Source organism: Apis mellifera, linkage group LG5 (genome assembly GCF_003254395.2).
Source record: "Apis mellifera strain DH4 linkage group LG5, Amel_HAv3.1, whole genome shotgun sequence".
Taxonomy (NCBI): Eukaryota; Metazoa; Arthropoda; class Insecta; order Hymenoptera; family Apidae; genus Apis; species Apis mellifera.
Genome location: NC_037642.1, coordinates 3,623,276 through 3,631,220, shown reverse-complemented (window position 1 = coordinate 3,631,220; position 7,945 = coordinate 3,623,276). Strand labels below are relative to the sequence as shown.

At 27.7% G+C, this 7,945-nt stretch overlaps 1 long non-coding RNA gene across 1 annotated transcript; it reads right to left on the bottom strand.

Moving 5' to 3' along the window:
- LOC102656230 lies at positions 1-3,336 on the bottom strand. Its single transcript, XR_003304714.1, has 3 exons — positions 2,680-3,336; positions 746-894; positions 1-498 (listed from the first exon to the last, which is right to left on the bottom strand). It is a non-coding gene; the product is annotated as an uncharacterized LOC102656230 (long non-coding RNA).
- Between the last annotated feature and the right edge of the window lie 4,609 nt (positions 3,337-7,945).

The window sequence follows — 7,945 nt, the reverse complement described above, 5'->3', positions numbered from 1 at the left end:
AAAAATTTTGAATTTACATTTAACCTGTTTTGAATATATTCCAGGTATTTCTGAATATTAAAACATGTATGTCACAACGCTTCTGAGATTTTTCAAGGATATCAAGATGCGAAATATTTAAATTAATCTTATAATAGTTATTTTTGTTAAATAGGCGTTATTTTTTATTCAAAATTGAGGATTTCATTTAACAAGTCACGAATTAATCGAGAAACATTCTATATATTGTTTAAATCCAGTGATTTTGTGTAATATTAGTCCCAGATCATATAGTGTATTGTAGATCATATACTATAATGTATAATATATGTAAGCGCTTCTTCATATCGAAAATGCATGTTAAGTTGCTTCGTGGAGCTGAAGTAATATTCTCACATTTACCCTTCATCGAAGCGGAAAGGGCGCCATCTCTCGAAAAATTTCATCGATAGAGTGCTAAGCCGAGTCAAGTAGCCTGAATCTTGATCGCCTTCGGGCTCAATTAAGAACCATTCACACCTATTGATAACTTCAATTTTTATACATCTTTTATATCTCTTATTGAATCTATTAATTTATTTGTCTATTAATGATATTATTCATAATTTAAATAAAAGATCATTTAATTTCTTAATAAAAACACATTTAAAAAACACATTCTTAAAAAAACAATTATAAAGCTAAAGATATATTATATATTATTTATTATTTTTAAAAGTTAATTTACGTTTTTAAGATTAATTTGTATTTAAATAGATTCACATACCTGCATATATTATAAATAAAATATACATTGAAATTATTTTAATATAATAATATCGGAGAATTAGCGATATTCGTCTCTGGTGCATTTTGTAGGTATTCCACTTTTAACAGCTCTTTGGAAGCGAATATCAGAGAAGATAATCATAAATTCTGAAACAAAAAGAAACGAAATTAAAATATATCAAACAATTTCTTTTTTAAAGGCACGAAAATGTGGACTGGACTACTTTTCAGATGAATTAAAAATGATTATTTTATATATTTTTAAATATAATAATATACAATTAATTGTTTTTATATAAAAATGATTAAACTATCATTTTGCATCTTCATTTTATTTTTTCGTTATTCATTATTCGATTATAATCACCAACCTAAAAAATATATTGTATTAAAAAATTGTAAAATGCTAGATTAAAATTTTGAATTATATAGTAAATGAATCATAATAATAATAATTTACATGTAATATTAATGTTATTAATGATATGAAATGAAATAATAATATGAAATGAAAAATAAATAACATTTAAATAAAAATTAAATGGATTCGAATGATTGAATTTACGTTACACGTAACATAAATTAATTTAATCTTTAATAAACAGAATAGATAAAATAAATACTTATGCATACATAATAAATCATGAAAATAAAATTGTTTATCTCATATCTTACTTTCTTTTTGTAAATATAACACCATTGCTGATATGTGTTATCTATTATATAATAGTCAAGATTGTATCACGTTTCTTGCTATTCTCACGATTCAACATATATTAATAATTTTACAAATATCGTAAATTTTCAATTACGATTCTAAATAAATTTTCTTATATAACATTATATAACATTCTACTGTAAAAATAAAAGAAGTTCTACAAAAAATTTTTATAGATTATCGTATATGCCTTTTATTTCATATAAAAATATAAAAAATATTTCTCGGTTATCTTCTGATGAAAGAAGCAAAAGAACTTCTTGCATTGAACAGTTATTATCGATGAGGGAACCGTTAATATTTGATAGGATCGAATAAGATCTGACTCGAAATAAGCACATCGCTATCCCCACTTCTTTGAAGTCGCCCGCAGAAAGTGAGAGATCCGAGAACGAGTGAGAGGTCCGTGAAAGCGAGAAGCCATAAATCTTTGCGGTCGAATGAGCAGTGACATGGTTTAATACAAGGATAGGATATATATAATGCTTTCTCACTCTGACATGAACATACATGCCGAAATAAGTAACTCATTCTGGGACAGGCCAATTGTCGAATTAATGTCGATCAGGTATAGTAAAAATATTTTTAGCAATAATTAGAATATAGACTAAAAAATAAAAATACATGATATTAAAATAATTATTTAAAAAATATGAGCGAATATAACATAGAATTAACAAACGCGTTTCATTCAAGAATCGCTTAACGTCAGAATGAGAGAATATATTCTATTCCTTTTAAGGGATAACATTGTTGCTTGATCAACCATTTTATGATTTATCGTTGTCTCGAGCCTTTTATTCTTTTTGTACGTTTTCTCTCTTCTCATACGTGAACAGAGACAAATTGAATAGTATACTTGATATTTAAATGCCATATAAAGATATAAATAATTAAAGACAATGTATTACATATGACGAACCAACGTAATTATTCTTCAATCGTTATTCATCTTTTTAACTAAAATAATTTCAAAAATTAATAAAACATTTCGATTTTCCAGTAATATAAATTAATTCATAAACGAGAACTATTTTACAGCTATACTAATTCAATCCTTAGTATTAACCTAAGAAACTCTCTACTTCACTTCATCTTGTAATTAATTTCCTATATACCATAATGTAAAATGCGTATTCAACATCTTCGATTAGATACACCAGGCTTCTTTTATCGAGATAACGAGATTTTAATTAATAAAAAATCCACGCTACCGGTTAAAGGTTAACACTTCGTTATGCGACATGGAACAATCATCCATCTTCTTCAAACGTGTTTCCCATCGGTCTTGACAAGGAACCACGACGCTAGAGGGCGCGCATGTGTAAATGCCTGTATCTCTGCTCGAGTGGAAACACGCGTCGTAACCGGCATAAGTATGGGAGAATTCGCGTATAGGCCTATAAAAGTCCTCGCAACGTTTAACTGCGGCGTCCCAGGCATAAACTAAGGACTATATTGCTTATATAATGCAGAAATATACCATGGCTAAGGCGATGCAACGCTTTTATACCTGCTTGGGCTGACCGACCGACCAACACTCACTGGCTTCCCTGCGCTAAAATTTCCTTGCTCTTCGATTTGCTTTTTACTCTTCATCTGTTTTTCTTTGTTCATCTTCCTCGTCTTAGATAGTTGGACAGGCGTCTATGACAGTTAATTGAGTTCCAGTTCTACGTTTCTGATCATATTATCTATTTAATTTCCAATTATGTGTTCATTAATAATGATTCAAAGAGAAAAAAAATTTTCACGATTATTTCTGGGAACAAGTTAATATTTTTAATACTTACTTATTATTTTTATTTGTAGAAATGTTAGATAGTCTGGAAATTAATTGGATACAATTTTTCTTTTAATCAAAGATATTTCAAATAATATATGTTTACTTAAATAAAAAAAGGAAAAAAATAACAAACTCTTCATCGAAACATCAATGTATTTTTATTTTGAAATGTTTAAAGATTTTTTTTCCTTTGTACTATCATCAATCATCTTACCTTGATTGGAAATTTTTATAACATTAAAACAAATTTTAGCATGCAGAATCCTCCATTAATCCTCCATAATCTTCCACAAATGATATTAGTGCACGCAAAAGACGGATCTAATGGAAAAATTTGTTTGAAAAAAATAAGAAAGAAATAAATTGGGAAGGATCGATCGCGTGTGTGGCACCAATCCAAGAGTGTCCAAAACATCATCATAATTACGGTGCGATTCTTGGACAACGAACAAGAGGGAGAATTCAGTAGTACACGATTCTCGATATTGGAATATCTGTGTGGTCCTTCCATGAAATTTGAATAAATATCTTTTTATGCAAAAAATATGATGAATTATACTCATGGGATAATGTATAATGGCCTATAATGAATTATTAGAAATATAATCGTAACGTTGAACTAGAAAACATTAATATGAAATTAAATGAGGCATTAACGTAAAATTATGGGCTATTAATGCAAATGAGTTCATTAGTAGAATAAACGAAGGAAATAGATGAAAGATTAAGGGAATGAAATAAAAATACTTACAATTAGATGTAACACTGAAGAGATACAGTTATTTTTATTATGATTGAATTAGTACTTAAATTTTGGTTTTTAAAAATAATTTGATATGAATATACTATATTCAATCTTTATTTTAATTATTGGTAATTATAGCTAACTCATTTAGAACAATTTCATAGAAATATTTGAGAAATAGAATACTGTTACCTTTTATTTTATAAGATGCAATAAAATAATTAATATCTAAAATTACTTTTACTATTTAAGCCATTTTCTATATTTATATATCCTTATTTTTTTCTTATTTTTTATGTACATATAATAATTCCTTAGCTATAAGAGCTTTAATACTTTCCATCATTAAGAAGATCCTGAAAATAAAATTCATACATTATTAAGAAACATTATTAAATTCTTTATACATATCTAAACTTTTATAAATTATGATAAAATGTCTGGAAAATGAAAATGAGTATATTATAAAGTGAACAACAACACGAGTCGAATGTTTGCAAATATCAGCTATAAAAAGGAAATAAAATTAATGTAACAAAACAGTGTAATAAAAATGAAAGTAAGAAATATCACGATGGATCGTATCTCTCTCTTAATATTTATTTAATTATATATTATAATATTATAATTAAAATTATAGTTTACAGAACAATGATATTTGCATATCTCGAATTTTCATCGATAAATCACGCTAATTGCATCCTGGCTCAAGTAAAATCCAGCCACACCTCGTGTCTTTTCTCTCTATCAGGATATCTATCAAAAATCGTAAATGCTTAAAACATTGCGACGCATGTATAACGCTCGTTTTGTTTATAGATCGTTGAATAAATAAATATAACGGTCAGATTGATTGATACGAGTAGATAAAACGCAATAAAGTGGGTGCAATACGATTTCTCTATTGTTCTCCTCTTTTTCTTCTTTTTCTATCGTTTCGTTCTTGTTCCAAGCGTTGCTGGGGCCATCGTTTCGGACACTTTTACGCGATACCTTACAAGCTGTAAAAACGAAACTGTCACCGTCCACGATGTTGTAAAATCCTCGTTATGTTCATCCACTCGTACACGCCGTCGTTTACATCCACGTTGAACACGATGGGGGAGAGGGAATAAGTGGATGGAGAAATATGTCGATGGTATATGCTTGAATTGTCGTATGGCCGCCATTTTACGCGCTACGTGCAATTATGATTCCCTTTTTCGCGACAATTTAATTCGTAATATCTTTTTTTTCTTTTCTTTTATCTTATTCCTGCGTTGTAAATGTGCCAGGTATATTATACGTGTTTCTTAGTTATAAAAATTAAAGGCTAGATAAATAGCACAGATGTGTCATTGACGAGTCATATTTGATTATAGTGAATTATAAAAAAAGGAAAAGTTAGAACTTGATTCTTTCGATCGAAAAGACTTCGCTCTTCTTTTAAAAAAATTGCACGTGTTCCTTCTTATCGAATCGAAAGATATGATTAGAAAAATCAATTTCAAGAACTTGTATTCAGGGATGATCAATTTTCGATAGACACTCTGAATTGATGCGAGATCACACACGATGGATAAACCGATAGATCAATTATTTTTATTTTAAGAAAAAATATTTAAAAATCAAGCATCTTTATTTCTTTTCTTCATTCTTCATTCATCGAGCAATTTTTCATTGATCTTTCTACAATTTTCCCATTTAATCTGAAAAAAGATAAAGAAACGATAATTCATCGATTTATCGAATGATATTTAATAATTTAATCCAATGGATAAAGCATGGAGTACAATATAAAAAAAACTGATTTATTTCACGTGTCATCGATATCAAGATCTATCCATTTATGATCACGTACTTCATTTTAAGTAATAGGATTATTATTATTGATCGAATTAAATTTTTACTTTACGATTTCGATCAAAGATGCGTTATATTTAACCCTTTCGCTACGGAAGGAATTATCCAAAAAGTGTATATCATTCAAAATGTACAAAAACTCTGTCTCCTGCTAAGCATAAGCATTATTCGGAATCTATTTCATTAATTTGAATTGATAATTGAAAGGAAATAAATAATTTTCATCATAAGAGTTTATTTATAATTACATACTACGTACAAAGATAACCATTTGCAGTCAGTGCATTAAAAATAACATAACATACAAATCATCACAAAATTTGTATAAATTATAAAACATTGCAATTTTTGTCGAGTAACTTAGTAGTTGCTCTTATATAGAAAACGCACAATGAGAGGCGGTTATAATTATTAATAGTAACGAAAGGGTTACAAACCAATACGAATTCTTCTTCGAAATTATTAAGACATTGTTAAGATATCGGGATACAAATTCAAGTCAATTATAATTCTCTCAAAATCCGTGAAATATTGCGATTAAGAATAATTAATAATTTCTTGATGTCGATAAATTATAATTGACATATTATTGCGATATCACGCGATAAATAGTACGTAAACAATTTATATTAGTACAATACTACGATACATGCTACATATTAAATTGAATTGCATTATCATCAGTTGTAACTAATATTGCATCAATACTCTCGCTGAACAATAATACGGTATTAATTAAGAATGCATATTAATCAATACATAATTGTAGTATCATCCACCGTGCATTTAACGCATGATTAAAAACCACGTAATATTTTAAAAAAAAAATTATATGTTATCCCTTTATATGTTTATTGTTTATAAGAGAAAAATTAATAATTATTGTCAAAATTCTCTCAGACGTTAATTAATAAATAACACTAATGGTAATCTCTGTCAAACAGAGTTGTAATATTTTATTAATAATCTATTTGGAACTTTTCTCCCTCGAAATGAATTTTTCAAAACATGATTATCCTGGATTAGATACAAATCGATTTTTCGATTTGATCGAAATTTTTGTTTCAAGAAATCGTGAAATTTATTTAAGCTATTAACATAGTTGCACGATTTTTAGGAACATTTTAATCATCGAAATCATCGAGTTTAACTCGATAAAATTATTGAATTTGAATTTGTAAAGAAATTTAACTTGTAAAATCAACGATCAGTTTGTTAACGTGTTACAACATTGTCACGATATAATAAAATACAAATAACATAATTCAAAGACAAAAAAAAAAAAATAAAGATATGAAGAGCGATAAATAAGCCTATAAATTCAACAGGACATACATATCTGCATCGGTTCATACAAATTACTCACACTTCTTGATACAAATTCGAATCGATGATCATATAGATGCTACGAAACGAAACTATACTTCCTTTAATCGCTACACTAATGCGAATCTTTAATCAGTCTGTTCATCTTTACAAAAAAAGAACTAAAATATTTCGAATGACTGATATATATTCTTAAAGTTTCAGTGAGCCGAGATCTTATAATAGATGCTTGTAGCTGATGCTTCGAGATTATGTACAATCGTGGTTGCATTCAGAAATATTTTTCACGAAACAACCCATTTAAGAGGGGGAGAGAGGAGAAAAAAAGAAAAAAAACAAAAAAGAAAATTAAAAAGAAAAAGAAATAGAATTCTTAATTATTCATTGAAAGTAAGATTCTTAATTATAATAGATTTAAAAATCGGTTCATCTTATCTATAATGTAATAAATCTCTATTTATTTTAATTGCATTTATTATTAGAAGAAATTTTTAATTATTCCTAGCCAATTTCCTCTATCAATTTAACGAATAGATTTAACAATTTAACAATATAAAATAGATTGAATTTAAGGAATTACAAATCATTATATTTGTCGTTCAATTAATTGAGGTTCAAAATCAAGATGTTTTGCAATATGGTAATTGAAATCACGTTTCAAATTTGATTGGAATTTACAAAGTAAAATTCGTCTCGGATGCACACACGTGTTTCAACGCGAAAATGTCTACGATATATGCGGCTAACGCGCATTAAACGAGTGAAAATAGAATAAAATAGG